The 22,740-nt window shown below is 40.3% G+C and overlaps 1 protein-coding gene across 6 annotated transcripts in view; it reads left to right on the top strand.

Annotated features, from left to right (window-relative positions):
• LOC145539478 (uncharacterized) overlaps positions 1 to 22,740 on the top strand; it is a 702,259-nt gene that overhangs the window by 71,787 nt on the left and 607,732 nt on the right. The gene's annotated exons all lie outside the window — the stretch shown is intronic.

Genomic DNA, 22,740 nt, shown 5'->3' with positions numbered 1-22,740 from the left:
GAAGCAAGTTCAGCAATAGCAGAATCAATAAAGAAGCTATTGCAGTGATTCAAGTGACATTATGACCCAACCTAGGATAATAGAAATAGGGAAAAGAAATGTATATGGAGTCAAGAAATGACAGCGACTGTAAAATCAACAGAACTTAGTGGTTTCTTGGTGGGAGAAGGCGTCATTTTTGAGTAAGAAGAATAAGACTTTAAGGAGGCTGCCGAGGTTACTGGCCTAAGGAAGTGGATGAACCTATTGATGGAGATCAGGAACCCTGGAAGAAGCATAATACTCATAAAGAAAAAAAGTAGAACTTTGAGGATCTCTCATAAGGATGAAACAGGAGCTCACAAAAGAGACTGAGAAGGAACAGTCAAAGAGGCAGGAGGTAAAGCAGAAAACCATTTTGTCACAGCTTCCAAGAAAAGAGGGTGTTTGAGGAAAGAAGATTTTATGTGGGTGTGCATATTGGGAGTCAAGGTTTTAAGACATTTGCTTGTTGAGAAGCAAACAGAGTATGAGCAAGCAGAGCAAATGAGTACAAATGTCTCTTTCCTCTCTAATTCTAAGTGGTATGTAACAAACAAGAGATGTCTGCCTCTGCAGGCAATAGTCAGAGTTGGGGGCCTGTCCTTGCCAACAAGACTCAGAGAAACTGAGAGCTCTTTGGAAGAAAGATAAACAGGGATTACTTAAACCTGGTATCAAAGTTCCTATTAATAGTAAATACCTATGTACCCAATGTATGATAGAGACAGAGGAAGGGAGAAGGGAGAACAAGTCAGGACTGAGAAACATAGTTGTGAATGTCCATGAAAATATTCTTTTCAATCAAATGACTGACCACCCTACTGGCAAAGTGGCATCTTTTTCCCAGTGGCAGAGGAATGCCACTTGATTTGTTGCTTTAGGAACTCAGCATTGGGACTGGCTAAAACCACTTGAGTGGTTAAGGAAAGCTAGACAAAGATGCGACAGAGATGTCTGTTCTTGTTCCAAAAGCATTATATTGGTTATAACAACAGCAATAATAATCCTACTCATATTCCTAATAAATTTTAGTGATAATATTTATTAAGTGCAGTATTATAAATCAGACTTTGTGCCAAGTGTTTTACTTGCATTAGTACTTAATGCTTATAACTATCCAACAAAGTTACTGTGATTAGCCTAGTTTTAAAGATGAGAAGATAAGAAACTGAGACATCAGCGAATGTGCTTGAGTACACACATCTGCTGCCTGGTAAAATGAGGACTTGAATCCAGTCCATTCTGCCTTTTCACTTTGAATGGAAATGAGAAAACCTTGATTATTATAATAAGAACACTATGAGACAACTCAAAATTGCATAACAATTATTATGCTAAGTGCTTTATTGTTATCATTGCTTTTAATCCCCACAATCACAGCATAAGGCAGGCACTATTGTACACCCATTTTATTAGTTTTTACAATTTTTATTTATTTATTTTTGGGTGCGCTATGTTTTCTTTGCTACGTACAGACTGCTTTCTCTACAACTTTCTCTAGTTGTGGAGAATGAGGGCTACTCTCTAGTTGCGGCGTGCGAGGTGGTATCTCTTACTGCAGAACACAGGCTCTAGGGTGCATGAGCTTCAGTCGTTGTGGCTCATGGGCTCAGTAGTGGTGGCTGGCACACAGGCTTTGTTGCCCTGTGGCATGTGGAATCTTCCCGCACCACAGATTGAACCCATGTGCTCTGCCTTGGCAGACAGATTCTCAACCACTGGACCACCAGGGAAGTCCTGTATACCCATTTTATAAAAGTAGACTCAAGTCAGGTAACTGTTGAATGTTACAGAGTTAGTGTACTGCAGAGCAAAAGCTATCCAAGTTGTCTGACCTTATTAGATCGTATGTACTCAACCATCTCCCTGTTGCTTTTTAGCTGTGATACATATCAAAGATGCCTGGATCTGAACTGGACAGAGGCAGAGTGTAGTAGTAATAAAAAAATCGATTTTGGCCTTCATTTTTGCCTCTCTGAAAGGTGATGTGCATTTGGTGCATTGTTTACCTCCTTAAAAGAAATAAAGTGTGGTCACAACTCATCTGAGAACCTGAAATCTATTGCTAAGCCTATTGCTATTCTTTTTAAGAAAAATGAATCAGAGAGCTCTGAGGGGAAGAGAGGGCATTATACTTTTTAAAAACAATTCAGAATAAGTTTCCAGCTGAAGATGTTGTGAAATAAACTTAGCATCCAGCCAAGAGGCTGCCAAATCACGTCTGTCTCAGGGTTTGATCCTACAAAGTGAATGTCTGTCTGGATTGGCAATGGGGACCAAGGAAAGGCTTGAGACATCCTTTCAAGATTATTTTCCTTCACTGAGTTTTGAAGAAGGGCACTGCTCTCTTGATCCTCGATCAGGACATATTTCCATCATGAGCAATGTTATCTGGCTAGTCCTTACCACTAGAGAAAAAGAAAAGAACGCTAGAATTCCTCTAAAATCCCCACAGCTTGCTGAGAGCTACTAGAGCCAGGCAAGAAATGCTTTTTATCTCAAAGCTGAAGCCAGCAGGAAAAGCTTTTAAAAAAGCATCACCATACAATTTATACTAAATAATAAATGTGCGAGGGATTCTGTTTGGGATGCATATTAGAAATTTCATTAGCTTTGTTACCTGGGATTTCTATGGATACAGCCCATAGATATTTCTTCTATAAAATAATAGTAGCTTCCTGTACCCATCTCTGCTATATTACCACCTCCACATGGTTCACAAGAGACGTGGGCATAGGCATTCAACATGAATGTAGACTGATGTTTGCCTTGAACATCATACAAATTCACACACACAAACACACACACACTTTTATCTGCCCCAGGTAAAAGTGAAAAAAATCCAAACAAAAATAACTTTAAGGACATTTTGTCACACTTTCTCTTCATTTGTTTTCTATCATTCATGTAAAATTTATTAAGCATATTCTTCTCATCAGGTACTTACCAGGTGCTATGGGTGATGAAATGGTGAATAAGGTATGGCACTTAAACTCAAGGAGTTCATAATTTATTGAGGCTAACTGTGGAGTATATACTTTACAATAGTACAAAGCAGACTGTGCTATTTGTTACTATAATAAAGGTATAAACAACATTCTTTGCGGGGCACAGAGGAGGAATAAATACAATTTGAATGGAATAGTTGGTTACATTAAGCATTTTGATCCCATGTCTCTAACCACTTTACTAGTTCTGTAACTTTGAACACATCCTTGGCTGCACTAAACCTCGGTTTTCTCATTTGTAAATTGAAGATAATAAGAGAAAGTTTTCTTGAAGATAATCTGAGGAACAAGCAGTCAATTATTATTAGGCATTGTGCTTATAAAGGGGGAGGTAGGGGAGGCATTTCTGGGGTGGTGACATTTCAGTTGACTTTTGAGAGAGAGCAGTGTTTTTAATAGGGAGGCAAGCCTCTCATAGGAGGCTGTGAGAAAGATTTCCCAGCTGAGGGACAGCATGAGCAGACTGACAGTTGTGATCAGCTGCAGGTAAACAAGTCAGTACATTCTCTTATTTCTCCTGCCCTGCCTGGCATTTCTCACTATTAGGATCACCTCTTTGGATTTGTGCAGAGAAACTACTTCCAATGACCAGAATCAAACCTGACATCTAATGTCTAAATGTGTGGGAGGTCTAGTGCTCATTTTTTAATTCATTGCTAACCATTAACGCTCAGTCATTTTATCCAGTTAGCCAACAAGAGCCTTAGGAAGGTGAGTTTGAGGCCAAGTGGAAGTGTTCAGGACAGCACTGGGATGCGGGCAGTGCCCCAAGGGCACCCCCAATGATGTAAGGCCACTGCAGACCTGGTGGACTTGGTGGAAGGGCTAATAGTAAATGAGCTGCCTTCACATTCTCCTAAAGGCCAGTTCAGGCTGTGTCTATCAGCCTTGTCTAAATGGACAGAAAGCGTGAAGAGAAGGGTGAGCTGGGAAGAGCTGGTACTGAAGGCCAAGTCCTTAGCCACAACCATAAATTACTTTCACTGACTTTCAGTTGAATTTCTCTTATTCTGATGCTGAAAATCAGCCCCAAGCTGGCTAATACCCATGTTTCCTTCTCACTGTTGGCTATCTCATCACAAGAGCTTTCCAGTCTAGCTGTGGTTATCTAATTGTGTCTTTTGGCTCATGTTTCTCCTTAACTTGGCATACTGCATCCCTCTTCTCATCTATGACAAACTGAATCATCCTTCCTTTCCTCTAGGGCTGAACTTCACTAAGACTCTTTCCCTTGTCCCCTCTTTGTCAACTTCTGAACTGAATGTGCCTGTCACTTATTGGGTTTGAGGATACATTACCTAATAGAGGATATTACTTGTTTACCTTGGAAGCTCTGTTCCATTTCTAATATTGGAATCTGAGTCTCTTGAAGAGAAAAAACAGGGGCAGAGATCTGTTTTCCTGCTTATAACATCTAGCCTAGAGCCCTAGGTATGTCCTTTGAAGATTTTCCTATTAATTACAGATATGATAAAAAAAAAAACAGCACAATAAGCAAAATTCCATATCTTCAAATCCTGTATCTTCCCCCTCATTGTCCCCAATATGTTTTATATTTAAAATGTTTTCAGGCCAAGGTATACCTATCTCCATTAATTTAGAGCTCCTTCCCTCATTTCTCACAAAACCAGGAAATGAAAGAAAATAAATTAACAAGAAAATGCTAAGGTAAATGAGTGCCTAGCTCATGCCTGTCTTCTGCATGTAGAAAGTTGTCCATGTATGAACACCCTGATTTGCTCTAGTCCATAAGCTTTTCAACTAGCATGCATCATATATGTTCCGATATGTATTAGAAGGAGAAAACAAAGTCCAGAGATGCTCATTAAATGACCTAAAACAATTAAATTACCACAGCTGAGCCTGCAACCTAGGTCTTTCCAACTCCCATTTCAGAGTTCAACCCATTATGCCTTTAGTAAGAAAGGATAGCATTGGGGACAATGGCAGTGTGACAATTGACAGAGTGATTCATCTATTCTGTGAATAAACCTCTCTTTTCAGCCAGATAAACAGGAACAGGAACAGTAACACGTGCTCTAACACCAGATTCTCAGAGAAAGTTCTTTCTGATTCCGATGTCTAAGCCCTGGTGTCCACATGCAGCCTGTTCATTCTTTCCTAAATGGCCTCACACACATTGATTGCCAATGAGGGCTTTGTTGCCAATAGGGTAGTCAAGACCTAAAATTAGCCCCTCACTTCTTATGACTCCAAGGGACTCAGCCAAAGTGATATTTATGACTGTTACAGACCAGTGAACTAAAGACAGCCATGACATAGAGTGAGTCAAAACTGCTCTTTGTTCTGGAGACACTAAAGTGAAATGAACTCTCTTGAAATAGATGAAGAGGCTTTTCACTCAATTCTTCTCTCTGTACACTCAAAGGTAATTATGAAAGACAAATAATGAAGATAATTGTTGGTTTTATACCATATATTATAACTTCCATATGTGGTTCTATAATTCTTAAACAAAGCTAGCCTATTTTTTGACATTATCATGTATCAAGTCCTTATCAAAACAAAAGGTAAATAAGTTCAGTTCAGTCACTCAATCATGTCCGACTCTTTGCGACCCCATGAATTGCAGCACGCCACGCCTCCCTGTCCATCACCAACTCACTGAATCCACCCACACCCATGTCCATTGAGTCAGTGATGCCACCCATCCATCTCATCCACTGTTGTCCCCTTCTCCTCCTGCCCTCAATCTTCCCCAGCATCAGGGTCTTTTCCAGTGAGTCAGTTCTTCACATCAGGTGGCCAAAGTATTGGAGTTTCAGCTTCAACATCAGTCCTTCCAATGAACACCCAGGACTGATCTCCTTTAGGATGGACTGGTTGGATCTCCTTGCATTCCAAGGGACTCTCAAGCGTCTTCTCCAACACCACAGTTCAAAAGCATCATTCTTTGGAGGTCAGCTTTCTTTATAGTCTAACTCTCACATCCATACATGACCACTGGAAAAAATATAACCTTGACTAGATGAACCTTTGTTAGCAAAGTAATGTCTCTGCTTTTTAATATGCTCTCTAGGTTGGTCATAACTTTCCTTCCAAGGAGTAAGCGTCGTAATTTCATGGCTGCAGTCACCATGTGCAGTGATTTTGGAGCCCCCCCAAAATAAAGTCAACCACTGTTTCCCCATCTATATGCCGTGAAGTGATGGGACCAGATGCCATGATCTTAGTTTTCTGAATGTTGAGCTTTAAGCCAACTTTTTCAGTCTCCTCTTTCACGTTCATCAAGAGGCTCTTTAGTTCTTCTTCACTTTCTGCCATAAGGGTGGTGTCATCTGCATATCTGAAGTTACTTGTATTTCTCCCAGCAATCTTGATTCCAGCTTGGGCTTCCTCCAGCCCAGTGTTTCTCATGATGTACTCTGCATATAAGTTAAATAAGCAGGGTGACAATATACAGCCTTGACGGACTCCTTTTCCTATTTGGAACCAGTCTGTTGTTTCAGTTCTAACTGTTGCTTCTTGACCTGCATACAGGTTTCTCAAGAGGCAGGTTAGGTGGTCTGGTATTCCCATCTCTTTCAGAATTTTCCACAGTTTATTGTGATCCACATAGTCAACGGCTTTGGCATAGTCAATAAAGCAGAAATAGATGTTTTACTGGTACTTTCTTGCTTTTTCAATGATCTATCAGATGTTGGCAATTTGATCTCTGGTTCCTCTGCCTTTTCTAAAACCAGCTTGAACATCTGGACGTTCACAGTTCACTTATTGCTGAAACCTTGCTTGGAGAATTTTAAGCATTACTTTACTAGCGTGTGAGATGAGTGCAATTGTGCGATAGTTTGAGCATTCTTTGGCATTGCCTTTTTTTGGGATTGGAATGAACACTGACCTTTTCCAGTCCTGTGGCCACTGCTGAGTTTTCCATATTTGCTGGCATATTGAGTGCAGCACTTTCACAGCGTCATCTTTCAGGATTTGAAATAGCTCAACTGGAACTCCATCACCTCCACTAGCTTTGTTCGTAGTGATGCTTCCTAAGGCCCACTTGACTTCACATTCCAGGATGTCTGGCTCTAGGTGAGTAATCACACCATCATGATTGTCTGGGTCGTGAAGAACTTTTTTGTATAATTCTTCTGTGTATTCTTGCCACCTCTTCTTAATATCTTCTGATTCTGTTAGGTCTCTACCATTTCTTTCCTTTATTGAGCCCGTTTGTTATTTCTGTTTTTCTAATTAAAAAAAATAAAGCAACATTAAGTGGTTGAATACTTGGTGAAGGTCATAAATATTGCTGAGAAGGCCTGTGCCCAAACTCACTTCTGTCTCCTAATGTCATGTCTTCCCTGCCCCTCTCTATTGCAAAGGCCAACAGATTGTCACTCTGTTCTATGAGATCCCATAAAAATTGGTCAAGTTCTGTATTAGAAAGGTTAACATTATTATTTTTAAACATTCTCTTTGCATAACTGTCTGCTTCCCTTGAGAATCATGGAGCTCTAAGTTCTGTCCATGTCACTTATGAGCTTTATATAGGTGGCCAAATCATTGGATAATTTTGTACCCCACTTTTCTTGTCTATAGAACAGAAATGTAAGTTTCCATATCTTAAAGTTTTTGTGAATAACTAAATGAGTACTCAGCTTGCTATTCTGTAAGTGCTCAAGCAGCTATCATTATCCAATGGACTAAAGAGAATGAGCAATTGATGGCAAATCATGGATGTTCATTGTGGGCAAAGACCATGTCTCTCTTATGCACCACTAGGATTGTATCCAGCAAAGAGTAAATATACACATATATGTTGGTTCACTAAAGAGGTGAGCAAATCATTTGAAAGTCTGAATAAAGTAGATATAACCTCATTTGTTGTTGTTTGGTCACTAAATCATGTCCAGCTCTTTGCAACCCCCATGGACTGTAGCCTGCAAGGCTCCTTTGCCCATGGCATTTTCCAGTCAAGAATACTGGAGTAGGGTGCCATTCCTTCTCTAAGGTATAGCCTTGGTGGTTCTCAACCTATCAACCATGGACCTTGAGGATTAGCAGATCTACTGTGAGAGATCTGTAAAACAGTATCTGCTAACAAATAAGTCCCACACATAGAACTGTGTTATTTTCTAACTGTATTTAAGTACTCTTGTGATTTCTGAAATACAAAATTGTTTGAAATGTTACTTATATCTTAGTAGTTTCTTATCATTTATTTTTCCATTCAATGGCTGATACAATTATGACTATATTATTGGGGGAGGTGTCCATGAAATTTTGAAAAACAAAGGAGAAAGGGCATATACATGAAAGATTGAAAAACACTCTACCAAGACATTCAAAATTGCTTGCCAATAAGAGCTATGGTTCCTTCAGACTGTAACCGCATACAGTATGTCTACAAAGAATTTGCTTTTTTCTCATAACATAGAATAGAGGTTTCCACTCATTTAAACAAGGCCAGAGTAGAAAGAACCGTCTCCATTTTGTGTTAAACTTGTCCTTATTTGCTACTTTTCTTTATATCATAACAAAAGATTATGAATGTGAGCTTGGAAAATACCTTGATACCTAAGAAATGAACATTTTCCCCACATCCATAAGAGTGAATGCCTGTAGCCTTGTTTTGCCTACATGGTCCTTTTCCTTTGGCTGTGATTGGTTGCCCATAAGAGGCTGGGAGCACTTTATCCCAGGGTTGGCCAATCAAATTCTCTCTCCCAGAAATTTGGAGGTTGAAAGAATCTAGTAGAGTTCTTGGTGGGAACTGAGGTAATGAAAACTCAGTAATCAGACATTGGATCAGTGACCATGAGGCCTCAGAGTTGGTGAGGTAAGTCACACAGAAAGAGGACGAGAAGATCACGTAAGAGAACAAATGAATCCGTTGCTGCTGCTAAGTCACTTCAGTCATGTCCGACTCTGTGCGACCCCATAGACGGCAGCCCACCAGGCTCCGCCATCCCTGGGATTCTCCAGGCAAGAATACTGGAGTGGGTTGCCATTTCCTTCTCCAGTGCATGAAAGGGAAAAGTGAAAGTGAAGTCGCTCAGTCGTGTCTGACTCTTAGCGACCCCATGGACTGTAGCCTACCAGGCTCCTCCATCCATGGGATTTTCCAGGCAAGAGTACTGGAGTGGGGTGCCATTGCTTTCTCCGAATGAATGAATCTGTAAAGGGAAGCTTTCTAAGCTCCTAAGAGCTTCCTAGACATTTGTGTATCCTGGATTTATACCTTGTGTTGCAATTCCGTGGAACATGATTGTATCTTGATTCTTTAATTCATTGATTACTTACTGAGCATTTGCTGTGTCCTAGATACTATTCTAAGCACTGTGGATACAACAGTGAAACAAATTAATGAAAATCCCTGCTCTTCTGAAGCTGATATGCAAATATAAGAAATACAAAATAAACAAGGTAAATGGTTAAAATCTACAGTGATATGTACTAGGAGAAAACTAAGTTTGATAACAGGTTTTATGGGTGGAGGTTCAGTTTTGGTTAGGTGGCTCATTGAAGCCTCAGAGAAGGTGGTATTTGAGTGATGTGAAGGGAAGGAACTTCATACTAGGACAAGTTTAGGAGCAAACCTATGAGAATGGAATGGAGTAAGAAGAAAGGCGGGTGAATAGATAATGAGATTCAGGAGATGGTGTTCCAGATTACGTATGTTCCAGATTATGTACAATTTTACAATCATACTAAACTCTCCTGCTCCGTTTCACTCTGAATGTATTAGCCATTGGATCATTTTGAGCAAATGAATGACACAAACTGTTTCAGTTTTAACAAGGTCACTTTTAGAGCCAACATTTTCCATTTCTTCGATTAAGTTAACATGTGATGGTCCTTTTTGCTTACAGTAAATCAAAAATTCTTAACTAAGACACCCACGGTCTGTGGAATTTTTCAGGCAAAAAAAAAAAATTATTGGTAAAGAGATCTGATAGAATGTCTGAAGAACTATGGACTGAGGTTCATAACATTGTACAGGAGGCAGTGATCAAGATCATCCTGAGGAAAAAGAAATGCAAAAAGACGAAATGGTTGTCTGAGGAGGCCTTACAAATAGCTGTGAAAAGAAGAGAGGCAAAAGGCAAAGGAGAAAAGGAAAGGAAATATATATGCATTTGCATGCAGATTTCCAAAGAACAACAAGGAGAAATAAGAAAGCCTTCGGTGATCACTGCGAAGAAATAGAGGTAAACAATAGAATGAGAAAGATTAGATATCTATTCAAGAAAATTAGAGATACCAAGGGAACATTTCATGCAAAGATGGGCATTATAAAAGAAAGAAACAGTATGGACCTAACAGAAGCAGAAGATATTTAGAAGAGGTGGCAAGAATACACAGAAGAACTATACAAAAAAGTTCTTCATGGTGCAGATAATCATGATGGTGTGATCACTCACCTAGAGCTAGACATCCTGGAATGTGAAGGCAAGTGGGCCTTAGGAAGCATCTCTATGAACAAAGCTAGTGGAGGTGATGGAATTTCAGTTGAGCTATTTCAAATCCTGAAAGATGACTCTGTGAAAGTGCTGCACTCAATATGCCAGCAAATATGGAAAACTCAGCAGTGGCCACAGGACTGGAAAAGGTCAGTTTTCATTCCAAATCCAAAGAAAGACAGTGCCAAAGAATTTTCAAACTACCGCACAATTTCACTCATCTCACACGCTAGCAAAGTAATGCTGAAAATTCTCCAAGCCAGGCTTCAACAGTATGTGAACTATGAACTTCCAGATGTTCAAGCTGGATTTAGAAAAGACAGAGGAACCAGAGATCAAATTATCAACATCCGTTGGATCAAAAAAGTGAGAGAGTTCCAGAAAAACACCTAGTTCTGCTTTATTAATTATTCCAAAGCCTTTGACTGTGTGGATCACAATAAACTGTGGAAAACTCTTCAAGAAATGGGATTACCAGACCACCTGACCTGCCTCTTGAGAAACCTGTATGCAGGTCAGGAAGCAACTGTTAGAACTGGACATGTAACAGCGGACTGGTTCCAAATTGGGAAAGGAATACGTCAAGGCTGTATATTGTCACCCTGCTTATTTAACTTATATGCAGAGTACATCATGAGAAACGGTGGGCTGGATGAAGCCCAAGCTGGAATCAAGATTGCTGGGAGAAATACCAATAACTTCAGATATGCAGATAACACCGCCGTTATGGCAGAAAGCGAAGAAGAAGAGCCTCTTGATGAAAGTGAAAGAGGAGAGTGAAAAAGTTGGCTTAAAACTCAACATTCAGAAAACTAAGATCATGGCATCTTGTCCCATCACTTCATGGCAAATAGATGGGGAAACAATGGAAGCAGTGAGAGACTTTATTTTGGGGGGCTCCAAAATCACTGCACATGGTGACTGCAGCCATGAAATAAAAAGACGCTTACTCCTTGGAAGAAAAGTTACGACTAAGCTAGACAGCCTATTAAAAAGCAGAGACATTACTTTGCCAACAAATGTCCATCTCGTCAAAGCTATGGTTTTTCCAGCAGTCATGTATGGAAGTGAGTTGGACTTATAAAGAAAGCTGAGTGCCAAAGAATTTATACTTTTGAACTGTGATGTTGGAGAAGGCTCCTGAGAGTTCCTTGGACCGCAAGGAGATCCAACCAGTCCATCCTAAGGAAATCAGTCCTGAATATTCATTGGAAGGACTGATGGTGAAGCTGCAACACCAATACTTTGGCCACCTGATGTGAGGAACTGACTTGTTGGAAAAGACTGAGGGGATGCTGGGAAAGATTGAGGGCAGGAGGAGAAGGGGATGACAGAGGATAAGATGGTTGGATGGCATCACGGACTCAATGGACATGAGTTTGAGTAAACTCTGGGAGTTGGTGATGGACAGGGAGGCCTGGCATGCTGCAGTCCATGGGATCGCAAAGAGTCAGACACGACTGAGCGCCTGAACTGAAAGAGAGCTTGCCTCCACACCTTGGACAAGCTTCTCTTTTTTTGATTGGTGTTTTGCACTCTGGTTGTCTTATGCTCCTGATGATACTCAGCAGCACAGAATTTGGTGATGGGATTTGAAAGAGATTGAGGAGCAAATGAGTTAACCTTTGACAGCAATGGGAAAATCATGTTTCTAGTCTCCCTCAAAGTCCACTGGGTTCATAGGAAAAGATGATATAGGAAGAAATTGCATTTAAAGATTTACAAACCTTTTAGTAGAACAAAAACTCCAACATGTACCTATAAAATTCAACACGTACCTATAAAATTTCATTAGAGAGCACTAGTTAAGTCACAAGAAAAACATAGAGTTGACCATTGAACAAAAGGGAAGTAGGTGTGCTGACTCTTTACCCAATCAAAAATCCAAGTATAACTCATAGTTGGTTTTCGGTATCCAAGCTTCCTCCATAACCTCAGTTCTGCATCCACAGATTCAATCAGTTGCTAATTGTGTGGTTCTATGACACTCAAAAACGACAGAATGATCTCTGTTCGTTTCCAAGGCAAACCATTCAATATCACGGTAATCCAAGTCTATGCCCCAACCAGTGACGCCGAAGAAGCTGAAGTTGAACGGTTCTATGAAGACCTACAAGACCTTCTAGAACTAACACCCAAAAAAGATGTCCTTTTCATTATAGGGGACTGGAATGCAAAAGTAGGAAGTCAAGAAACACCTGGCATAACAGGCAAGTTTGGCCTTGGAGTACAGAATGAAGCAGGGCAAAGGCTAATAGAGTTTTGCCACGAGAATGCACTGGTAATAGCAAACACCCTATTCCAACAACACAAGAGAAGACTCTACACGTGGACATCACCAGATGGTCAACACCGAAATCAGATTGATTATATTCTTTGCAGCCAAAGATGGAGAAGCTGTATACAGTCAGCAAAAACAAGACCAGGAGCACACTGTGGCTCAGATCATGAACTGCTTATTGCCAAATTCAGACTTAAATTGAAGAAAGTAGGGAAAGACACTAGATCATTCAGGTATGACCTAGATCAAATCCCTTATGAGTATACAGTGGAAGTGAGAAATAGATTTAAGGGACTAGACCTGATAGACAGATTGCCTGATGAACTATGGACAGAGGTTTGTGACATTCTACAAGAGACAGGGATCAAGAAAATCCCTATGGAAAAGAAATGCAAAAAAGCAAAATGGCTGTCTGAGGAGGCCTTACAGATAGCTGGGAAGAGAAGAGAAGTGAAAAGCAAAGGAGAAAAGGAAAGATATTCCCATCTGAATGCAGAGTTCCAAAGAATAGCAAGGAGAGATAAGAAAGCCTTCCTCAGTGATCAGTGCAAAGAAATAGAGGAAAACAACAGAATGGGAAAGACTAGAGATCTCTTCAAGAAAATGAGAGATACCAAAGGAACATTTCATGCAAAGATGGGCTCGATAAAGGACAGAAATGGTATGGACCGAACAGAAGCAGAAGATATTAAGAAGAGGTGGCAAGAATACACAGAAGAACTGCACAAAAAAGATCTTCATGACCCAGATAATCACGATGGTGAGATCACTCACCTAGAGCCAGACATCCTGGAATGTGAAGTCAAGTGGGCCTTAGAAAGCATCACTACGAACAAAGCTAGTGGAGGTGATGGAATTCCAGTTGAGCTATTTCAAATCCTCAAAGGTGATGCTGTGAAAGTGCTACACTTTATATGCCAGCAAATTTGGAAAACTCAGCAGTGGCCACAGGACTGGAAAAGGTCAGTTTTCGTTCCAATCCCAAAGAAAGGCAATGCCAAAGAATGCTCAAACTACCGCACAATTGCACTCATCTCACATGCTAGTAAAGTAATGTTCAAAATTCCCCAAGCCAGGCTTCAGCAATACGTGAACCGTGAACTTCCAGATGTTCAAGCTGGTTTTAGAAAAGGCAGAGGAACCAGAGATCAAATTGCCAATATCCGCTGGATCATCGAAAAAGCAAGAGAGTTCCAGAAAAACATCTATTTCTGCTTTATTGACTACGCCAAAGCCTTTGACTATGTGGATCACAATAAACTGTGGAAAATTCTGAAAGAGATGGAATACCAGACCATCTGACCTGTCTCTTGAGAAACCTGTATGCAGGTCAGGAAGCAACAGTTAGAACTGGACCTGGAACAACAGACTGGTTCCAAATAAGAAAAGGAGTCCGTCAAGGCTGTATATTGTCACCCTGCTTATTTAACTTATATGCAGAGTACATCATGAGAAATGCTGGGCTGGAAGAAACACAAGCTGGAATCAAGATTGCCAGAAGAAATATCAATAACCTCAGATATGCCGATGACACCACCCTTATGGCAGAGAGTGATGAAGAACTAAAGATCCTCTTGATGAAGGCAAAGGAGGAGAGTGAAAAAGTGGCTTAAATCTCAACGTTCAGAAAACTAAGATCATGGCATCTGGTCCCATCACTCCATGGGAAATAGATGGGGAAACAGTGGAAACAGTGTCAGACTTTGTTTTTTTGGGCTCCAGAATCACTGCTGATTGTGACTGCAGCCATGAAATTAAAAGACGCTTACTCCTTTGAAGGAAGGTTATGGCCAACCTAGATAGCATATTTAAAAGCAAAGACATTACTTTGCCAACAAAAGTCTGTCTAGTCAAGGCTGTGGTTTTTCCAGTGGTCATGTATGGATGTGAGAGTTGGATGGTGAAGAAAGCTGAGCGCCGCAGAATTGATGCTTTTGAAGTGTGGTGTTGGAGAAGACTCTTGAGAGTCCCTTGGACTGCCAGGAGATCCAATCAATCCATCCTAAAGGAGATCAATCCTGAGTGTTCATTGGAAGGTCTGATGTTGAAGCTGAAACTCCAATAGTTTGGGCACCTCATGCGAAGGGTTGACTCATTGGAAAAGACCCTAATGTTGGTTAGGATTGGGGGCAGGAGGAGAAGGGGACGACAGAGGATGAGATGGTTGGATGGCATCACCGACTCGATGAACATGTGTTTGGGTAGACTCCGGGAGTTGGTGATGGACAGAGAGGCCTGGCGTGCTGCAGTTCATGGGGTTGCAAAGAGTCGGACACGACTGAACGACTGAACTGAACTGATGACACTCATTTCTTGAAAAAAAAAAAATCCACATATAAATGGACCCATGCAGTTCAAGCCCACATTGTTCAAAGGTCAACTGTTTACCTTGCTAGAAAAAAATCTCAATTCACTTATGGAAACTCATACCTTCAATTATCTATTAAAAACACATTCCTGAGTCAAATTTAAATATCTCTGAGCAGAAATAACTCATTTTATGCTGGTTAAGATTTTAAACTGGATAAATCTTTAATATTATACATTTGAAGTATTGCAGAGGGATTAACTGCGAGAACAAAATATTCTGTCTTTATTTCTTAACAAATTCCTTTGAAGCACCAATGCACGAACACAAATAACTTATCCATATAACTCTAGCTCATTGACTTTGGGATTAGAAGGCTGAAATAATCTCCCAATAAAAAGATATGATAGCTTCTTTGAAATTACAATGAATAATTACTAAAGTGTGACATGCATGTTAAATTGGAAATGGTTTAGGGACCATTGGATGATTTTTCTTTACAGACAGAAAACCAAGTGAATATTGCAGAAAGGTAGCTGGGGAACAGAGAGGTTGTGACTCTAGTTGCTTTATTATTTTATCCAATTTGATGCCTTCTTCTTTCCTCCTCACCTGGGGCCCTCCACTGTGACGTGTGCAATTTTAAAGAAAACTGAAGGGTAAAATGAATCAAACGAGGCTTTTGCTCCTAGGACCCTGATCCTCTCCAACTGAGAAATCGCAGAGCGAAGTTAGTCTTATTAAAGGGCAGTGGGTCAGACCACAGAATCCACAAAGCTGCTCTTAAGGCTCAATGTTCTTCCTGGGTATCATTACCATTGAAACCAAATAATCGTGCAGCATATCTGTTGCCAGAAAACAGTAGTAAATTGGGTTGCTGGGATGTAGAAAACTTAAAGCATCCAAAGAGACAGTGCTATTGTCAAAAGCAGATCTCTTTGCTCTTCTCTATCATCTTCATTTTCCACTTTGTTTAATCTTTTCCTCCCATGAGTTTTGCTACCCCAAACTGAGCCATCAGGTAGATGTTTAAAATTTATACCATTTCCTTAACCCCTGCTCAGGTAGTGACCTGGTTCTAAAGCATAGTTTCTCAGTGTTGGCGGAATTGACATTTGGGGCAGCATAATTATTTGTTGTCAGGGTCATTCTACACATGTAGGATGTTTAATAGCATCTCTGAGTTCTATATAGTTGATGTTGGTAGTATCCCTGAGCTGTGACAAGCAAACACATCTCCAGATATTTCCAGATGTCCCCAGGTAGTAGCAAAACCAACCCAGGTAAAGAATCACTGCTTTGGAGGTTGAAACTGCTGGACCCAACAATTCCCTATGCAAGACAGCTCAGGCTAGCCACTGCTCCAAAGCTTTTCTTCAGCAACAGAAGAGGAAACATAAAATAACTCACACAGTATCCCAGGCTGAGAGAAACTCCATTAATTAGTGTGGAAATTTGACATTGACATGATAGATTTATCTTCTTGGAAAGCATGTGGTTTAGAAGTTGGACCTGTTGTACCAAACTCTCAATCCGTAGTATGGTACTAGGTATGGTATATCTGTTCCTTGATTCATTGGGTGACTTGACAATGCCTCAGTCTTCTCTGTGTCAGTGTCTGTAAGATGCCTGATGCCACATAGTGACACAAGACAATACTCATAAAAGGGAATCAGGTGTCATAGATGCAATCATGGCTAGCCACCTGCCCAAGCACTTCAACCTGTCAGCAGCAGAGCAAAATGAATTCCAAGGACAATGATATAGGGAAGAAGAATTTCTTCAACTTTACTACTAATAAAACTATTTGTAAATAGTTATTGAACATTTGTAATGTGCTGGACTGTCTTCTGTACACTTTACTTGTATGAACTCATTTTATCCTGATAGCAATACTAGCTGCATTTATTATTTAAAAATAGTATTTGAAACAGTATTAGAAAATTATTATTTCCTCCCATTTCACAAGGAAACTGAGACACAGAATGATTAAATAACTTAACTATGTCACATTGTATCAAGTTGTAGAGTCAGGACACAGTCTTGCCAGTTGACTGTTAACCACTACAGTGCAAATGTTAAATCAGCAAACATGCATTGTACTCTTTCAACATGCCAGGTGGTCTGCTCAGTGTTGGACAATCACAGATGAATGTCATATTTCTGCTACCAAGTTGATGACAATCTAGTGTGGATTCAGTTGTATAAGTGAAGCATTTCCTATAACAGAGGTTAGCGAGACGCTCTTAGCATAGCAGCAGATGCAAACTAAGCACAGGAACAAAGGAGGGATGATGACCTTAGCCCTGAGGGGAGCAAGGAGACTTCAGAGAGTCAATGGAGCCAGAGGAAGGTTTTAAAGGATAGATAAGAATTCACCTGAAAGACCTAATGTGTGAAAGACCCCTGGGAAGAGGAAAACAGCCTGAGTGGTTATCATCAGTCTGTCTGCCTTTGGGTCCTAAGCACCCATTGTAAACTAGCCCATTTTTCAAAGTTCAGTTGTCTTCTATCTCCTTCATCTGAGGTCTTTTAGAATATACCTATGCTTATTCCTGTTCGAGATCTTGATTTTCATTTACTACCTTCTGTCCTGCGTTGGTTAGCTGAATTCACATCATTCTCCCTGACTGACTTCAAGCTCCCTGAAGAAAATGAATCTGTTTTTATTCTTTGTTATGTAGTCATGGATGCTCAGTATTGCTTTATGCACAATGAAAATTAAGTAGTGAGATGAATGAAACTTATCTGTACATAATGTAGATGTCATATCAAACAACTCATCACAACTATGGGCAATAAATTAGAATTCTTCCCTGAGGATTTTCAGGTCTTCATGAATGGGGTGAGTGGGAGTGGAGCCACTAATTTCCCCCTGGGTGAAAGAAAAAGCTGGTGTCTGAGAGGAGGTGGGTGATTGAGGCAGGGCGTGAGCTATTTTCAAGTGAGGAAGGCTTTTCTGAAGGCAGAGTCGCTGCGGAGGAAATTACAGCTGTGGCTGAAACTCCAAAACTGGCTGGTTCTTAACTGCTATTTGTGGCTAATCACTTCCAAATAACAAATGAATAGCATAGTAAATGTTAGCACGATAATTTTCTATTAATCAAGAATAATGAGTGAGTAGACTATTTCCCTCTTCAAACATCCCTAATTTTAATGCTGTTGCATGTTGCTGCTTCAGATTGATTACACGGTGATTTAGAGGGAGCAAGGAGGTAGGAAGACTCAAAATAAAAGGCAGATTATTATTATTTCCTGCTATGTTCATGAATAATATTCCCTCTCCCACATGAATTCTTATAGGAGATGAACACTGCCTTTCTAAAAATGACCTTAACCTAGAGACATGATGCCCAGATTGAAGCTCATGTGTGTATATGTGTGTGGGCGTGGGGGAGGGGGGCAGGGGAAGGATTGAGAAAGGGAGGGAGAGAGGAAGGAAGTGTCCTAATCAGAAACAGACAAAACCTAAATGCATAAAATCTGGAAGAAGTCTAAGTGTTTTCTCAACCCCATTCACTGTGAAACTTTGGACAATTTGCTAAATTCTTTTGACATTTCATTTATATACTCAAGCTAAAGAAACATTCAGAGTTTGGTTATTTCACATTACATAAGACTGACCTCAATGGTCTGGGTCTTGATCCTCCACAACAGCAGACTTTCAAAGAAATTATGTAGCTGCAGCCCTTCCAGGAGTGTCTAACGTGGGAAAATCAGCTACATATGAAACAAATGTAATGGGTTAGAATATATAATCAACCTGCAATAGAGTGGGGAGAAATGTCTTTCTTGTTACAGTAGTTCAAAGAAAGAGGGACTAGTGATAGTTTACGGTGAATGATGTTGGATCCGTGATCCCCGAGGAAGAAGATTTGACTTCGGGATCAGGGACCAGCCTTGATCACTCAAGAGTTTTTGTATAGCAGAGTTTTATTAAAGTGAAAAGGGACAGAGAAATGATGTCTATGATATCTGTGTCAGAAAGGGGATGGAGAATGCCCCGCTTGCTAGTCTAAGCAAGGGAGTTTTATACTTTTTAAATTATTTATTATAGTAAATCAAAAGAATCTCTCAAGTTTGCAAATATTTTTTACCAGACACATTCCAACAATTTACATTTTAAGATAACAGGATTAGAACTTAACAATAGAAAGATCTTACTGGACCCACTCCCATAATATACATTTTACAGTAACAGGATGAGTCAGTCAGGAAGGAGAAACTGTCCTCAAACAGGATACATTGTTGTTGTATAATCCTTAGTACAGGGTTTAAACTGAGTTGTTTTGTGTGTGATCATCAGTTCCAGGGCTTAAAGAAAAAAATGTTTTATGTGACTAAGGAATGTAGAGGGAAAAAAAGACATTTGTCCATTCCTCCTTCTTGAGAATTCCAGACCCCTATCTCCTCCTTGAGAATCCTAGACCCCTCTCTTCTCTTCGGGGAACCTGGACTTCTTATTAACCTGCCTAGGAATTGACTCTCTCATTCCCCCCGTTTTGTTTTAGGAGAATTATGCTGCCAAGGGAGAAGCGTGTCATTTTCATTCCATAACTACTTCCTGCTGCAATGGGGCACTGTCCCTACATTGTTGAGGCAACATATTCTCCTAACCCTCATATTGAGGGTCTCTGATCCTGGGGCCCCAAGTAATAGTTGGAGGAGTTTGTGGCACTCATAGGAGCCTGGACAACCATTTGTAACTTAAAACCTTACAGATAGTTAGAAACAAACCCCATTATACCATCACAGATGTAAGGCAAAATAGTCATTAAACCAAGTTAAAACGTATTAAAAATTAAAAGTTACATTATGTCCATAGTTACATCAGTCCATCTTAACGGTTGCTAGATGTCATCAGATCAAGAAGAGGCATCATATATGATTGCTGTTGGTGAGGGTATTCGCAGAGCTGAACAAAGTCCTTTCCTTTAAGCAGAGAAACCCACCATGAGAAGCCTTCAGCTTATGAGGAGATTGAAAATCTGAAAGCTGAGTCACAGTTAGTTCTAAGGCTCTAGGATCTATGACAATATCTGTGCACAAAAGTGGTCTGTCATTGAGATAATCCCATTTTTGGGGGGCAGTTCAAGCCCTCATTAAAGGTATGGGTAAAACTTTAAACCAACTCTCTTGAGTTTTCTGAGTTAGCTTACACATATGTCTTTTAATGATGTCATTAGCTTTTCAACTTTTTCTGAAGAGTGGGGTCTCCAGGAACAGTGTAAGTGATATTCTATTCCTAGAGCTTTCGACACACCTTGAATTACAGCAGCTTTAAAAATGGAGCATTGTTGCTCTGAACTTTAGAGTTTAAGATCCCATTTACATCATGAGAAGTCAGTAGAGTAAAATTTCATTAGTATACTTATGAGCTTTAGGCATTAGCAAAACAATAGTAACAATTACCCTTAAGCAATGTGGCCATAGCCTGATTTTTTTTTTTTTTTTAGTAACAAACTCTGATCCTGTGGGCAAGCTCAAAACAGGAGCCTGCAAGAGAGCAGTTTGAAGAGCCTTAAAAGCCTTTTGAGCCTCTTGGGACCAAACTAGCTTGTTGGTTTGTGCCTGCTGAGTCTCAGTTATAAGTTTATATAAAGGCTGGGCAAGTCCCCATAACCTGGAATCCAAATGTGGCAATAGCCTATAATGCCCAAGAATCCTCTTTATTGTCTTAAAGTCATAGGTAGAGGATGATCTAATATGGGTTTAACTCTAGAAAGCATCCATCAAATTAATGATAGAAGAATATTTGGCTTGTTTAGGAATTTCAGACAATAAACTATAAAGATTAGGCACTTATTATTCATATATCTTGAACTAGTCTCCATTTATCATTTGATTTCTTTATACCCAAAATAGGTGTGTTGCATGGATTGTTACAGGGAATTAATAGCCCCTGCTCCTTTAAATTCTCAATGATGGATTTTAACCCTTCCTTAAACTCGGGTTTTAGTGGGTACTGCTTTTGATGTGGAAATAGGTGAGGGTCTTTGAGTTTGATAAAGACATGAACAGCATTTTGTGCTGGACCCAGAGTTTTTCCATAAGCCCACACTTTAGGATTTACATCTTGTTCAATTAAAAGGGCAGGTTCCATATTCATGAAAACATAGGCCTGAACCTCGTTCAGTATATCCCTCCCCAGAAGGGATGAGAGAGACTTCGGCACGAATAGAAACTCAGAGAAAATAGTACAGACTCCCAGTTGCAGCTTAAAGGATGACTGAAATAATAACATGTGGCTCATCCAGACAGTACCATTATGGTAGTGGACCAGGAGGAAAGTGGGCCAGGGGCTTCAGTGAGGACAGAGAAAGTTGCCCCAGTGTACAAAAGAAAATTGACTGATTGGCCCTCCACAGTTATTAATACCCGGAGTTATTCAGATGTTATTAGGACAGGGGTTTGTGTGGGGACCCCCAGGCACCTTCAGTCCTGATTGTCCTGAGAGTCCGACCCCTGGGGCCTACGCCTCAGAGGGCTGTCTCTTCTCCAGTGTGGTCCTTTACAGACCAGACATGGAGCTGAGGGTGGCTTAGATGCCCGAGGGCAATCCTATTTGAGATGCCCCGCCCTCCCCTTTCCACAGTAATAACAACTCCAGCCCTTTTCATCTGGGTCCCTCTGGGTATTTTTCTCAGGTTGTTTCAGAGCAGGTCTAACAGCGATGCTGGGGCTTCAGTCTTTCCCTGAACTTTTTTTGCCTCTTATTTTCCTCCTCATATTCTCTACCATAATATACCATCTGAACCAGTTGCAACAGTTTTTTAAAGACTGATTTGGTCCAAACGCCTGTTTTTGTAACTTACAGCAGATATCTGGAGCTGACTGAGTGAGAAATCTATCTTTTAAGATTATTTCTCCTCTGCACTTTCAGGATCAACATCAGTATACTTGTGGAGAGCCTCCTGTAGTCTATCTAGGAATTTACCAGGAGTTTCCTTCTCTCCCTGTTCTATGTCAGCCTACTAAGCATAGTTTAAAGTCTTAGTGAACACTTGCTTAAATCCTTCAAGAATACATCCGGCAAAGCGGCTCTGTTGTTGGAACTGCTTGGCTTCCAGTAGGAAGGAGGGCTATTTCATGTTCCCTCTTTCCCCTTGTCTCATGTTCAAGCCATTCATCTCCAAAAAGTAATAGCTTCCCCTGAAACTCGAGTTCTCAAGTCAAGAGTCAGCGTCTGTCCCCAGACATACATTACATCTCTCCAAGTAAGCTCATAAAGTAAAGTTAGTCCCATAAAGTCTTCTATGTACTTTTTGGATCCTCTCAATAGTCTCAACCACAATTGGTACTGTTTGAATTTCTACCAAGACTGAGGCAACCCCTCCAGGAAGGGTGCCCTAATTCTCAGTCTGTTCAGTTGGGAGCCCCAGATACAGGGGCAAAGTAAGAGAACAGGATGCAGCTGAATCTGCACACCCAAATCTGAACCTTTAGGACATAAGTCTGGCATGTCTCACAGAGAGATAAAGAGCAATATATATGGTACTTTTACCCATTTCTCTTGTTTTCTACAGAACTGGTCTAATTGTAAAACAGTATTATAATTGAGACCCTTCAACTGGCCAGTGTTCCCCATCTTCCAAAGGATACTGTGGGTGTTCAGTATCATAGAAGAAGATCAGGCAGGTCTTTTTAAAATTCTGAGGATCAAACGTGTCCCAGTTTTTTAAAATACATTTTGAAGAAGTGGTC

This window comes from Giraffa tippelskirchi, chromosome 2, assembly GCF_054371585.1.
Source record: "Giraffa tippelskirchi isolate mGirTip1 chromosome 2, T2T-mGirTip1v1.2.pri, whole genome shotgun sequence".
Taxonomy (NCBI): domain Eukaryota; kingdom Metazoa; phylum Chordata; class Mammalia; order Artiodactyla; family Giraffidae; genus Giraffa; species Giraffa tippelskirchi.
Note: the sequence above shows the minus strand (reverse complement) of the source record. Positions and strands in the feature narration are given on the sequence as shown.